The following is a 16,422-nucleotide window of genomic DNA, read 5'->3' on the forward strand; positions in this document are numbered from 1 at the left end:
GATTGTACTTTAATATAAAAAAAAATAAATTTTGAAATCGGATGAACCGTTTGTGTTTCATTGCATGTTTAAAAAAAAGTTACATGGCGGACCCTGTATTCATGCTTCACAGTGTATTTATATTTTTAAATGTAAACAAGCATTTTAATGAATTTTACTTACCAACTAGAGTCTGATACGGCTCGATATCTAAAACACTTTAATTTTTCCATACTGAATTTTGGTAAAATTTTTACTACTCATTCGGGTCGGGTACGGGTACAGGTAATTTTTAATCGGGTACGGGTCGGGTACGGGTAATTTTTTTAAATTATTGATCGGGTACGGGTAATTTGTTTAATTTTTGATCGGGTACGGGTCGGGTACGGGTAAATTTTTTTGCTGATCACTCGGGTACGGGTCGGGTTCGGGTATAAGAATTTCTATACCCGACCATCTCTAATCTGCACTTCCAAATTATTTGGTAGTGAGTGGAGTTCGTCTACCTGTTCGGCTGTATGTACCACGAGTAATGCACTGTACAAGCTGCAAACAGCTAGGGCATACGGCAACCTATTGTTGTAACAAACTGCGATGCGGCAAATGTGGAGAGACCCATCGGGACGATCTCTGTAGAAGAGCAGCGGAAAAGTGTCACTACTGCGGGGAGAATCCTCATGATCTTTCAGAGTGCCCTACGTACATACAGCGTGCGGAGGAATTGAAGCGATACGTGAAAGAACGCTCCAAGCGTTCTTATGCGGAAATCTTAAAAAGAACCATCGATCCCAGAGAACCCGATTGCAATCTTGCCAGTTGAAGAGGATACCTCTGACGACCCTGGCGGAGGACCTTCCTACACGCAGGTTGAATGAAGCAGGAAAGACAAAATCTGGCTTTTCCCAAGCTTCATCGTAAAGGCCTCAGACTGTCCTCTTCGTCACAAAAGAATCAAACGGAAACGAAAAGTGCTGACTTAAAACCGAAGCAAACACCTCCTGGGTTAAAAAAAACTTAGGGATGATAAAGAGTGACTTCCCAGGGACATCAAAAAACCCGAATGACCCCAAAGCACAACCAGAAAATCCAACAAACGCTGGATTATTGAAATTTTATGATATCGTGGACTGGTTATTAACAGCCTTCAATATTACTGATCCTCTAAAGAGCTTCCTAACTGCTCTACTGCTAACAGTAAGGACAGTTGACTGAACAATGGCCCCTCCTTGCAGCGATCTTATCTTTTGATGGATAATTTACCACTGAGAATCGAAGATATGATCATTGTGCTTCAGTGAAATTGCAGAAGTATCATCCCAAAACTTGATTCTTTAAAAAACATAATACATATTCATAATTGCGATGTATTCTCCTTGAGTGAAACTTGGCTTACTTCTAACATCAACCTCGACTACCATAATTTTAACATAATCCGCCTGGACCGAGAAGACTCTTATGGAGGGATACTTTTAGGGATCAAAAAGTGCTATTCATTTTATCGTATTAACCTCTCCTCGACACCGGGAATTTAAGTTGTTAGCAAAGTCTTGGCATTACATTCCTGTGGTGGAATTTGGCCTTTCTGTTTCAACAGACTTCGCAGCCGATTCCAGGTCGGGGCTCGAACAGACGACAGCTGACTTGTAAGACCAGCGTCCTATGCATTGAACCGCCAACCCGGTAGAGTTGTTGCTTACCAAATTAATATGAAAGGCAAAGATCTATGTGTAGCTTCCATCTACATTCCTCCCAGAGTCTCGATAGGGCATCGTCGGCTTGCAGACATCACAGAACTTCTTCCCTCACAGCGGTTGGATTTAGGGGACTTTAACTCGCATGGTACAGGGTGAGGCTGCTTATATGATGATAACCGTTGTTCGTTAATCCAAGATTTGTGTGACAACTTCAATTTGACAATTCTAAACACGGGAGAAATGACACGGAACCCTAGACCGCCAGCACAACCAAGTGCGCTGGATGTATCCCTTTGCTCGACTTCGCTACAGTTTGATTGCAAGTGGAAGGTAATCTGTGATCCTCACGGTAGCGATCACTTGCCGATCATAGTTTCTATCACCAATCGTGTAAGACCATCGGAAACAATCAATGTTTCGTACGATTTCACACGAAACATTGATTGGAAAAGTTACGCGAGCTCGATATCTGAGAAACTAGAAACGTCTTATGAGCTTCCCCCGGAGGAAGAGTATACATTTTTGGCTGGCTTGATTCTTGACACCGCAATTCAAGCTCAGACGAAACGAGTACCCAGCGCGCAAACTAGTATGCGTTCTCCCAACCCATGGTGGAACAAAGAGTGCTCAGAGCTGAAAACGAAAAAAAGCTTCAGCCTTCATCTCGTTTAGAAGGAACGGAACCCCAGATAATTATCGGAAACACCCGGCGTTAGAATTTCAAATGAAAAACCTGACGGATTAACGAGAGAAACAGCAATGAGCACTCTTTGGAATACGGCCCGTCGCATGGGCAATCGAAATCACGCGAACGAAAGCGAGGAATATTCTAACCGCTGGATATTCGATTTCGCTAAAAAAGTATGTCCTGATTCTGTTCCGGAACAGAAAATATCCCGCGTCGCGACTTCGAATACAAACGAAACAACGTTTTCGTTGGTAGAGTTCTCACTTGCGCTCTTGTCGTGTAACAATAGAGCCCCGGGGTTAGGCAGAATTAAATTCAACTTGTTGAAAAATCTGCCTGACTCTGCTAAAAGGCGCTTGTTGAATTTATTCAACAAGATCCTCGAGGGTAATATTGTTCCACACGAATGGAGACAAGTGAAAGGGATCGCCATTCGAAAACCTGGGAAACCAGCCTCCGATCATTATTCTTAACGGCCGATTGCTATGCTTTCGTGTATTCGGAAATTGTTGGAGAAAATTATTTACTTCCGTCTAGACAATTGGGTCGAGACAAATGGATTGCTTTCAAGTACACAATTTGGGTTCCGCAGGGGCAAAGGAACGAACGATTATCTAGCGTTGCTCTCAACAGAAATTCAAATGGCATTTCCTCGTAAAGAACAAATGGCATCAGTTTTCCTCGACATCAAGGGGGCATTCGATTCAGTTTCCATTAACGTTCTATCTGAGAAGTTGCATCAGCATTGTCTTTCACCAGTTTTTAACAACTTTTTATATAATCTATTGTCTGAGAAACACATGTATTTCGCACATGGTGATTTGTCGACAAAACGATTCAGCTACATGGGCCTTCCTCAGGGCTCATGCTTAAGCCCCCTTTTATACAATTTTTACGTAAACAATATTGATGAATGTATCAACACATCCTGCACGCTAAGGCTGAAGCCAGAGTGGAAGCGATAAGCGATGCGATGCGAATATTAAAGAACCGCATGGCGAAGCACGACCAAATTACGTCCATTTAAAAAAAAAACATGAATGCCACAGTAAACACGATACGTTGCGTAGCGACGAGCGATTTTCAGCGCGACAAGCGACCAAGCACCACGTGCAAAGTTTTTCACGCGATCTACGAGCGTACAGAGGTTGAATTGATTTTTGTCATGGCGGAACAAGATAATTCGATTGATGTTGAAGCGCTAATAGGTGCTATATATCGTAATTACCGGAAACAGGTTCCTGTGAAGAAATTTTGGAAATATTAGGAACTACTGGTTAGTATAGTCATGAAATTTTTGAGAATCTGCGAGCAATTCTTTATACAGATGGTGATATTCACCGAACTTTCTACTGTTTCGATTAATGGGATGAATTCCGAACTCTTTTATGATTTCCGAAGAAATAGTTGCGTACGACCAACATAAAAAATTCTTCGTCCAAATCCATTCTTTTGAAACTTCAACAACGAATGAAAATGTTTTTTTTTCTTCCTCTGGTGCTTTTGAGCATCACTTCTAGTTGCTTTTACTATGGCTACTATGTAGCATTGAAAATTTTCGCGTTACGTATCGCATCGCTTCGCGTCGCTTGTCGCTCCCACTCTGGCTTCACCCTAAGACAACTTGCCGACGACAGCGTTGTGTCTATTATAGGACCCAAAGCTGCCGATCTCCAAGGACCATTACAACATACCATCGAGAACTTGTCAACATGGGTTCTTCAAATGGGTATCGAGTTCTCTACGGAAAAAACTGAGTTGGTTGTATTTTCAAGGAAGCGAGAACCAGCACAACTACAGGTTCAACTAAGGGGTGAAACCATAGCTCAGGCCTTCACATTTAAATATCTCGGGGTCTGGCTCGACTCCAAAGGTACCTGGGGATGTCACATTAGGTATCTGAAACGAAAATGCGTACAGAGAATCAATTTCCTTCGTACAATAACCGGAACTTGGTGGGGCTCTCACCCACGAAACCAGATCAGGTTATACAAAACGACGATATTGTCAGTAATGGAATATGGATGTTTCTGCTTCCGCTCCGCTGCGAATATTCATTTCATTAAACTGAAAAGAATTCAGTATCGTTGTTTGCGTATTGCCTTGGGTTGCATGCAATCAACTCATACGATGAGTCTTGAAGTGTTGGCGGGCGTCTTACCGCTGAAAAACAGATTCTGGGATCTCTCATATCGTCTGCTCATTCGATGCGACATCTTGAATCCGATGGTGATAGAAAACGATGCGACATCTTGAATCCGATGGTGAAATGCTTGTCGAGCTTAATACACAGACCCGTTTTATGTCCTTGTATTTTGACTAAATGGGTCAGAATATAAATCCTTCTTCGTTTGTTCCCAATCGTGTTCATTTTGTGGATACTTCTAATTCTACTATGTTTTTCGACACATCCATTAAAGAAGAAATTCGAGATCAAGAGATCCCAAAAATTTTTAATAATAAATTTAAAAAAGTCAACTGTAATAAAATGTTTTACACTGACGGATCATATCTCGACGGGTCCACTGGCTTCGGTATATTCAATGTAAATTTCACCGCTTCCTATAAACTCAGTGATCCAGCTTCAGTTTACGTCGCAGAACTAGCTGCAATTCAGTATACCCTTGAGATCATTGACACTCTGCCCACAAATCACTACTTCATTGTATCGGACAGTCTCAGCTCAATTGAGGCTCTCCGTTCGGTGAAGCCTGGAAAGCACTCACCGTATTTCCTGGGGAAAATACGGGAACAATTGAGTGCTTTATCTGCAAAATCATTACCTTGGCTTAAGTCCCCTCACATTGTTCCATACGGGGAAATGAGAGGGCGGACTCGTTAGCCAAGGTGGACGCACTAGAAGGTGATATTTATGAAAGACCAATCAGCTTAAATGAATTTCAAACTCTAGTCAGCTGGCAGAATACATGGAATAGTGGAACTCTGGGACGATGGTTACACTCAATAATTCCACAGGTATCGACGAAACCTTGGTTTCCGGGGTTTAGACGTGAGCCGAGACTTTATTCGCGCGCATCTCCATCGTGTGACTCGCCGAGAGTGGTGTCTGCGTTTGCGGTGAGGGTTATCTTGAAATCGAGCATGTTGTTTGGATGTGTGTCGAGTATTGTGATGCCAGGTCTCAACTCATAGGTTTCCTTCGGGCCCTAGGTATACCACCCTTCGTACCAGTCCGCGACGTCTTGGCAACTCGAAATCTTCCTTATAAGACTCTCATCTATAACTTCTTGAAAACAATGCCCAAATTTAGTGCTCTATCTCTCTCTCGTCTACAGCTCTATCGCACTGTTCTTTACGCTGCTGAAAGTATAACCTGTATAAACGATGCTTCGGAGCGTGTACCTGCCTTGAACTGACTTAGTTGCTAAAAACTACCCAAAAACGCCACATCAACGTTATTGCATACCAACAAAGCATCCCAGCCAAGGATAATCTCTCTCGTTACAATCTGAAGAACATGAAGATCCAGAAAACTCTAAAAAAATTTGTACCACAAACGAATGATGTATTTTAATTCAAAATCAATATTTTGTAAATCCCACCCTCCTCACATTCCTTTACTAACTCTAGGGGAGTATGCAGCCCCCTTAATACGGCGTCCCTTCTTCTCCTATAACAACAAGACAATCGGCCACGTTAAGCTAAAGCAAATGAGCCAAATAAAAATTTTATTAAAAACAAAATAAATAAATAAATAAATAAAATCCTACGACGAATCCACGATGACATATCTTATCGAAACGAAAACTTATATCTGATTTTGAAGGAAAATGAGTATAAATATTATTCAAGTGAAATAATTGTTCTATTCTATTCTATGTTCTATACAAAGCAGCGGCAGGACCTACGAAGCAGAACAGAGTCAGAATCACATAAAATGGAGGATGTGGGATAAAATACATGATAATAATAATAAAAACATTAAACTGTACTGGACGACTGGTGTGGTAATAAAAGGCGGCTTTTCCGATTTAATAATCTTTATGAGCGAGGATTATAAAATTCCTAAAATTATTGATTTCAGTACAGATATACCAAATGTTTATCAATCTTACGTTTAGTGCCTTTAGCAGGTGTAGCGTATTGTTGCCTTCTATTCCACGTAGAGCAACTATAATTAGGTTAGGTTTGAGCTACTCAAATATTCGTATTCAGTTATATATTACCTTTTATCCGATAAGTATGTATATAAATATATATGTTTAAATGCCTTATAGTGTGGCGTCAGGGTGTTACAGTTCACTTGATACCTATTACAATTTAATTCATAGTTCATAATGAATTCAGGTTAAAGTTTTGTAATTAATGCATACTTAAGTTAAGCCAATATAACTGCGTGCTAAGATTAGTTTTAAGAGTTCATGTGAGATCACCAAGTTACAATAATAGAATTTTAATCTAACTTTTTACTGAAGTCTATTTTTAATACGAACTGCTCTTATAAGTTCCACCTTTAGAATTTGCTTCCGCTTGATTTCACTTGCTATCCTGTTTTTTGACATATCTCTATTTCATAGGTGTTCAGCTTCGACGAGGGGTTTGAAATAACACTCCCCCCCAGTATACTGAGGTTTTACACCCAGTCTACTCTAAAGTGTTCCGACGTCTAGGACAGCAATCTTTACTGCGGGTCGTACCATCATTCCTCCAGCGGTTTGAACCGTTGCACTTCGTACTTGTCCGTCTTTTGATTGTGAAACGGATACTACTTTGCCCTTCGGCCAGCAGTTTCTCGGTAGATCCGGGTCAACAATAATAACGATGTCGCCGGTCTGAATAGGTTTAACTGGCTGGAACCATTTTGTTCGTCGTGTGATGGTGGGAAGATATTCTGTAAGCCAGCGCTTCCAGAATATGTTCGCGTAAACTTGAGACATCTTCCATGTTTTGCGTAGAGCGTTTGCGCTGTCGTCGTATAATGTAAACGGTTTCATGCCGTTTGAGGATCCCAAGAGAAAATGGTTTGGTGTTAGAACGGGAGCGGCTTCATTGTCGGCAGCAACGTATGTTAATGGTCTAGAATTTATAACCGATTCGATTTCCAGCAGCATGTTTCTCAGTAACTCATCCGTCGGTAGTCTCTGCGGTTTAATTTGCGCAAGCCCTCTTTTGACTGACTGAACGAGCCGTTCCCAACTTCCTCCCATATGTGGGGAGGCTGGTGGATTGAATCTCCAGCGCGTTGCACATGTCGTGAAGGTTTCTACCATTTTATTCTGGTCAATTGTTTTCAAAATTTCTTTGAGCTCTCGATCGGCACCGATGAAGTTCGTCCCACGATCACTATAAATTTCGAGTGGCACCCCTCTTCTCGACATAAAATTTCGAATAGCCAGAATACAGGAATCCGTCGTAAGAGTATGAGCAATTTCGATGTGGATAGCACGCACGGTGAGACAAGTTATTAATACACCCCATCGTTTCTCTACTCGTTGACCTATTAGTACTTGATATGGTCCAAAATAATCTATCCCTACATACGAAAACGGTCGAACGTAGGCTGCTAACCTAGCTACCGGAAGATTACCCATCATTGGTGGCTGTGGTCTTGCATTGCGTATTTTGCACAGCTGGCAATTCCGTCTCACGCGATCGTACTGTATACGTACTTTGGGAATATGGTATTTCTGTTTCAGTTCGTTTAGAACGGTTTGATGATTTTGATGATGGAAAAGTCTGTGGAAGGCATGTATTATTAGGTCTGTGACATAGTGCTGTCTAGGTAAAAGTATTGGTCGCTTTACAAATTCGCCGACTAGATTGCATTCGTCTATTCTACCAGGAATACGCAAAACTTTATATTCATCCACTACAGGACGTAATTTACGTAATGCACCCTTTTGCACACATTGTTTTTTTTTCCACGGTTTGTGCAGAGAGGGAAATAGATCTATAATCATCGGAGAATATTTCTTCTTGAGCTAAGCGATAAATACACATCTCGGCTCTCATTAGTTCATCATTTGATAAGAGTCCGTACTGAAGTTGCTCACTTTTTACCTTTCGTTGAAGATTCATGATATATCTCTGCATCCATGCTACCGAGCGCAACAGTCGATTCCAGTTCGAGAAACGTTCCCACGCAATTACTGGGGCGTGAATCATGTGGTAAAGAATACTAGGACGAAGCTCTTCGTTCGTCGATCCAAAGCTGGAACTTTGCAGTGGCCAATTTACTTTAGCCGTCCACATAAAGTCTGGACTCTTGAACCAGCGACCACTTGGTGAGAGATCAGGAAGCTTTTGCCACTTCGTGCCTTCGTCGGCCACGTTAAGCTTTGTCGAAATCCAGTGCCATTCATTTGTAGTAGTAGTATCGAGTATCTCACTGACGCGAGTGGCCACAAATTGGCTGTATCTACGATGGTCAGAGTTCAGCCAATGCATAACATCTTTTGAGTCTGTGTAGTAGTATCGTTTTCTGATCGGTCGTTTGTGATGCTCCGCAATACTTTTAGCCAGCCGTGATCCCAAAACGGCTGCCTGTAGTTCGAGTCGTGGTATAGTTACAAATTTAATTGGCGCCACTCGAGTTTTCGCTCCTGCGAATGCGCATTCTATTTCATCACCCTCTTCGAATCTAAAATATGACACCGCAGCGTAGCCTTTTTCGCTCGCATCTACAAAGGTGTGAAGCTCAATATTCGTGGTAGCATCGGATGCAGAAGTAACTTTACGATAACATCTAGGCACAGTAACATTTTGAACGTCTGGGAGGACTCGGAGCCATATATTCCATTTATCTAACAGATTTCCGCTTATTGTTTCGTCCCATCCGATACCCGATCGCCATACCTCTTGTAGAAGCACTTTTAGGAACATAAGGAAGTTGGCAATCAATCCCAATGGGTCGAAGATTGTCATTAACGTTCGAAGAAGCTCGCGTTTCGTAGGATTTTTTTGTCCCGTGAGAAGTTGATCATCGTGCCGTGGCGAGATCTTAAATATAAAGCAATCTGATTTCATATCCCACCACATTCCTAGTATCTTTTCGAGAGTAGTTTCTGAGTGTAGACTGAGTCTCGTTTCGTTGCAGCCTTCGGCGCTCAGTTGTTTTCGAACGTAGTCGGAGTTTGAGTACCAATTCCTAATTTCGAAGCCTGCTTGGGAGTGAATATAATGAACGTCTCTGGCCAGTTTAACTGCCTGTTCATCTTGCTCTACGCTCGCCAACATATCATCTACATAGTGCTGTTTCGAAATTGCTTCAACTGCTTCTGGGAGATCGTTAATAAATCGCTGTGCATTAAGGTTCATGCAGTATTCAGTTGTTGCTGGTGAACAAGTTGCTCCAAAGCTCAGTACTTTCATCATGTACTCTTGTGGTTCTTTTCCGGCATCGTCGGCGGGCCACAAAAATCTTTGGCAATGCTGGTCGTTTTCATTCATCAATACTTGATGAAACATTTCACGAATATCTCCTGTTATTGCAATTTTGTATTCTCGAAATTTATATAATACCGAAACCAAAGAGTTTAATAGATCTGGGCCTTTCAAAAGCTGTGAGTTCAGAGATATTCCGCGAACTTCTGCCGCGGCATCCCAGACAATCCGGATTTTACCGGGTTTGTTCGGGTTTATAATTGGAAAAACTGGTAGGTACCAAACTCGGCTGCGACGTATTTTCAGTTCTTCAGAGGTTAGTTTTCGTATGTAACCCTTTTTCTCGTAATCAGTAATTAGCGATTTGAGTGCACGAGCGAGTTCTGGTTCTCGCATCATTCGTTTCTCGAGACATTTAGTTCTAGTGAGTGCCATTACTTTAGAGTTTGGTAGCTGGACATGATCGTATCTCCACAAAAGTCCGCTCTCATATCTCCCGTTTTTTAGGGTGGTGCAATGTTCAAGAAGCTGCCTTGCACGTTCATCATTTTTCGATCGCAATATTTTCTGGGGTGAAACGATGCCCATACTTTCTAGCTCAAAATATTCTTTGACAGAAGAGTGGAGATAGTCATCGTCCCGCCGATTGCATGCACAAATATGATACGAATGTTGGAGGGTATTACCATCTGTATTTCGACATAATGCGCTGGAACATGGGCCGTATACTATCCACCCTAGTCGGGTCTTAGCGGCCGATGGTTCATTTTCACTGCCTTCTTTACTGTCCAACACATGTCCGAGGCGACAATTGTTCATTCCTATTAGTATTTTTGGCGCAATTTTGGAGTATGATTCTAATGGAAGGTCTTTCAGATGTGAATATATTTGTGTTAGGTTCTCGATTGACATTGTTTGTTCTGGTAATTTGAGCTCTGCTACTGTATGTACATCAGATAAACGATATCGTTTGTGTGGGTTGTGCGTGCTTGATATATCAGCAGAAAATTTCACCGAATTCCTTTCGTACCTATTGATTCCACTAGTCCAATTTAGGCAAAGTGGCTGAGAGGTACCGTCTAATCCTAGTTCGTCGTAGAGTTTTTGTTCCATTAATGTGGATGATGACCCATCATCTAAGAAGGCATATGTAGAGATCGTTTTACCCTTCCCATGTATAATTACGGGGACATAGCGAAAGAAAACGGATCCTACACCGCTACGGTGGATATTACAATGTTTAATATGTGCAGCTGAAGATGATGGCGTGAAATTTGTGCCTTTGTGCTTGTTATCGTTATGCAATAATTTATGGTGAAGGAACGTACAACCATTTTGTCCGCACGGATCATTGGCGTCGCATGACGTGAAGTGCCTTTTTAAGCATCGACGGCAAAGTTTGCATGCTCTTAACACCTTCCATCGCATATCAACGTTCATATCCAGGAATCGTTTACAATTGTCTACAGTTTCGCATTCTTTTTTGCATACTACACATGCTATGGCTACTGGTTCGTTCGTGTTCTCCGGAAAACTCTCCGAATGTACATTGAGAAAACCTTCATTTTTCTTTTTTTCCGATTTAGCGATGTATCCGTCATTCATATCCGGCGTTGTGACTTCGCATGCCGCTTCAACGATAGTTTTTAACCAGTCATTGAAATCGGTTAATTTAACCATTTTCAAGGATTTGCGAACCAATGCCCAGTTAAGCTTAATTGTAGGTGGGAGTTTTTCTTCTAGTTCTTGAAGTAATGTTACATTGTAGTAATAGTCGTCAAGCTCACAGGCCTGTATAGTTGCACATAAGTTTTGGACTGACACACCGTAATTAATCATGGTGTTAAGCTTTTCAATTTTTGGTGGTGGCAAATCTCTAATTTTCTGGATCATTGCTCCAATTATGAGGTTTGGCCTCCCAAACAATGTTCTAAGTGTAGAAATAACACTTTCGACATTAGCTGGGTGTAATAATAAGCTTCGCGTGGCATCAAAGGCTTTATCTCGCAAACATCGTCTTAAACGAAACATATTCTCTTCGTTACTATATCCACACATTGCGGTGCTAGTATCGAAAGTAGCCACGAATAAGGGCCAGTCCTCGGGATGCCCTGAGAAGGTCGGTAAATCTTTCGATATGGCTTGACGTGCTGCTAGTTGATCCTTTGTAAGCGAACAGATTTGCTTTGAAGATTTGACGGCTGTTCTATTGGTACTGCTGAACTGTTTATTCGAGGTGACAGAGAGTACATCTGTACAATAGCTTGTTGATGCTACTGGTGTATCAACGTGAGATTGATTGTTTGTTAACCAACTTTCAACCTTTTGTTCATAGGAATTTTTCTCGTCTTCGGCGAATTCATTTTCGCTGCCAGATTCTTCTCTTAGAGCCAGTTGTTCTTCAAGGTGCTTCATCTCTAGTGCTTGCTTCTCTTTTAGAGCACATAGGCGCCAGTACTTAGAAGAACGTTTTGAAGATACATTAGATTTCGCACTTTCCTGTGAAGTTGTTGCCTTAGGAGCGGACATGCAGTCAGGATTCGGTTTTAGGGGTACAACCTTTTTTTTTGAACTGGTTCTCGCGTTGGGTCCATAGCTCTTCGAATGTTAATTGCTGCTGCTTAATCGATGTATTTTTTTGCTCTTCTAATAACTTTACGTGATGATCAAACTCTTTCCGCTGTACACTAAACATGTAGCGTAGCTGTTGTATTTCTTGGAGTTTTTCATTTTCTGCTTTTTCCGCATTTGCGTTTGACGGTACGTTTGTGCTTCCAGCATCAGATGTGGTCGTTTTTTGCGCGAGCATGATTGAATCGTCTACTATACTGACCGTAGGTTCCCGCTTGTTAGGGGAAACTGGTGTCGATGATCTTATTGGCTTGGTCTTTTTCGTTACGCATTCGTCATAGGACCAGTCGTGGTTAGCAATCTCATCGTCTACGTGTACACAATCATAGTGATACCATTCGTTGCAATCGTCGCACTGAACCATCTTGCTGTTGTCTGGAGAGTTGCATTTATTGCAACTCACATTCGATGGTAGCAGGGCTGGCTTCTCCATCTTTCCGTTTTTCTTGGCCGGCATTTTTGTAAGCTCGATCGTTTAGAAATTAAACGAATTTTATAATGTGGTAATAAAAGGCGGCTTTTCCGATTTAATAATCTTTATGAGCGAGGATTATAAAATTCCTAAAATTATTGATTTCAGTACAGATATACCAAATGTTTATCAATCTTACGTTTAGTGCCTTTAGCAGGTGTAGCGTATTGTTGCCTTCTATTCCACGTAGAGCAACTATAATTAGGTTAGGTTTGAGCTACTCAAATATTCGTATTCAGTTATATATTACCTTTTATCCGATAAGTATGTATATAAATATATATGTTTAAATGCCTTATAGTGTGGCGTCAGGGTGTTACAGTTCACTTGATACCTATTACAATTTAATTCATAGTTCATAATGAATTCAGGTTAAAGTTTTGTAATTAATGCATACTTAAGTTAAGCCAATATAACTGCGTGCTAAGATTAGTTTTAAGAGTTCATGTGAGATCACCAAGTTACAATAATAGAATTTTAATCTAACTTTTTACTGAAGTCTATTTTTAATACGAACTGCTCTTATAAGTTCCACCTTTAGAATTTGCTTCCGCTTGATTTCACTTGCTATCCTGTTTTTTGACATATCTCTATTTCATAGGTGTTCAGCTTCGACGAGGGGTTTGAAATAACAACTGGAAAGAGAAAGTACGCGAGCATGCCTTAGTTAAGCAAGATTCTGCAGACGAGAAAGATATCCTGTCGATGGATCCCGTACATACTTATTAGGGGTAGAAAGACAAACGCAAGTGCACTTCGAGTACATGTTTGGCTGGATCCATTATTTTACGTCAGAGAACAGACTGATTACCCTGCAATAGACTTAAATCAGCACGAGTGTTTCGAAGCAGCACCAGTGCCTCAAAGAGCGTCTCAATCGGTCGGAAAGATCATAATGTCGGTTTTCATTCAGTAAAAACCATTCAAGCGAAGAGGTTGTGTTTCGATTGTACTGGCTCGTGAGTTAACGGCTGCTACCGAGACAATTCTAAGCTTCAGGTAGTTAAACTGCCCATAGCAAACGCAATATTCGGGGCGTTTCCCGACTGGAAAGCTAGCAACGAAGGCCATCCCGTTCATACGCACAGAGGTGTAGAGACACAGAGGTGCGAGAGCATAGAAGTGACGAGTCACAGAGGTGCCATCGCATAAAGGTGCGAAGACGAAGGGGTGCAAAGGCACAGAGGTGCTAAAGCAACCCAGTGCTGATCTACCAGGTACCAGAATTTGTACGCTGCGTAGGATCAAAAGAGACGGCATATATCGCGAGGTGCTACACTGCAAGCATCGCATTTGATCGCCACCAAGAGCAAAAGCACTGTACCTGGGGTCAGGTACAGCAAGTGCAGTGGTGTTCACAACGACGGCAGAGCAACTGAGATAGCAGTAAACGACAGAAGACTGCCAATTGGAAACAGCAAAAGACTGCCAATTGGAAATCGTTGGAAGAGCTTCACGTCGTTCTTCACGATAAAGGAACAGAGACATCAGCTACAAGGTAGATTTAATTTAATTTATTTTTTATTTCTTATATCTGAAATTTTACTAAACATAAGTTTTTATTTTGGTATTATTAATTTACAAAAAAAATTTAATGTAATGGATGATCTCATGGAAGATCATCCGAATCCGATTCCGGATACTAGTAAAAGTTTAAATACTCCGAGGGCTAAACATTATCCACAGGGTACCACTGGGCCATGGATAGTCTATCTTCGAAAAAAAGAAAAGATTTTAAACTTGATGCAAATTACAAAGGATTTGACATCACATTTCCCTGAAGTTAAAGAAATCTGTAAGGTTAATAGAGATAAAATTCGAGTTGTAGTTAACGACTTGAAACAGGCAAACGATATTGTAACCTGTAAATTATTTGCTATTGAATATCGAGTTTACATTCCATCGAAGGAGGTAGAAATTGACGGTGTTGTGACTGAAGCAAGTCTGACAGCAGATGATTTACTTAAAAATGGAGTTGGCCGTTTTAAAAACTCCATGCTTGAGGGAGTTAAGATACTCGAGTGCAAACAATTGTACTCAGCATCTATTGTCGATGGAAAAAAGTCTTATCGTCCCTCAGATTCGTTTCGCGTAACATTTGCCGGATCTGCATTGCCTAGCCATGTCTATATCGATAAAATTCGTCTTCCTGTTCGGCTTTTCGTACCGCATGTTATGAATTGCACGAACTGTAAAAAATTCGGACATACAGCTACTTACTGTAGTAATAAGTCCAAATGTATCAAATGTCAAGGGCCTCATAAGGATAATCTTTGCGATAAAGATGTTGAAAAATGTGTTTATTGTGGGGAAAGCCCTCATGATGATCTTTCAGTGTGCGCTGCATTTAAGCTGCGTAAAGACAAAATGAAGCTTTCTTTAAAAGCACGGTCTAAGCGCACATATGCAGAAATGCTCAAAACGGTCATACATGTCTCCCCTTTGGAAACCGAAAACGGTTTTTCAAATCTTGCGGAGCCAGAGGAATCTGACTCTGACGGAAATAGTGAAGATACCTCGTTTGTCACTCCTCAAGGGTCTGTTAAGAGGAGATTAACAAACCACAAAATACCAAAAAAGACACCTAAAATTATACCTTCAAAAAAAGATCCCCGTGTTAAAGCTAAAAAGCCAAATTTAAAACCAAAAACTGTGCCTCCTGGTTTGTCAAATTCACAAACCAATCCAGGAACTAGCTCAAGAAAAGACAATAATCCAGTGGGCTCCATTTCACATTCACCAACAGGATTACTGAAATTTTCGGAAATTGTAGAATGGATTTTCGCTGCATTCAATATTTCTGAACCTCTAAAGACCATCATAACAGCATTCCTTCCAATAGCTAGAACTTTTTTGAAACAGTTATCAGCTCAATGGCCAGCTCTTTCAGGTTTTGTATCATTTGATGGATAATTTATCATCCGCCGCAAATGATTCAATCACTGTCCTGCAGTGGAATTGTCGAAGCATCATGCCAAAACTTGATTCATTTAAAGTTTTGTTGCATAGTCAAAAATGTGATGTATTTGCTTTGTGCGAAACATGGCTTACATCAAACATAGCCTTAAATTTTAATGACTTTAACATTATACGTCTCGACAGAGACTCCCCGTATGGTGGAGTGCTTTTAGGAATTAAGAAATGTTATTCCTTTTATAGATTAAACATTCCTTCGACTTCTAGTATAGAAGTTGTTGCTTGTCAAATAAACATTAAAGGAAAGGACATTTGCATTGCTTCGGTATATATTCCTCCAAGAGCTCAAGTTGGACAACGACAGCTTAATGAAATTGTCGAAGCCCTTCCTGCTCCACGTTTGATTTTAGGAGATTTCAATTCGCACGGAATGATGTGGGGTTCCGTTTACAATGATAGCAGATCATCTCTAATATATAATATTTGCGACAATTTTAGCATGACGGTACTAAATATGGGTAGCATGACACGGATCCCAAGACCTCCTGCACGTCCAAGTGCATTAGATTTATCTCTTTGTTCGACTTCAATTCGACTAGATTGCACCTGGAAAGTATTTCCTGATTTACATGGTAGCGATCATTTACCAATCATCATCTCAATTAGCAGTAACAAAGGCATTGCTAATTCAGTTAATA

This window comes from Malaya genurostris, chromosome 3 (genome assembly GCF_030247185.1).
Source record: "Malaya genurostris strain Urasoe2022 chromosome 3, Malgen_1.1, whole genome shotgun sequence".
In the NCBI taxonomy this organism is placed as follows: domain Eukaryota; kingdom Metazoa; phylum Arthropoda; class Insecta; order Diptera; family Culicidae; genus Malaya; species Malaya genurostris.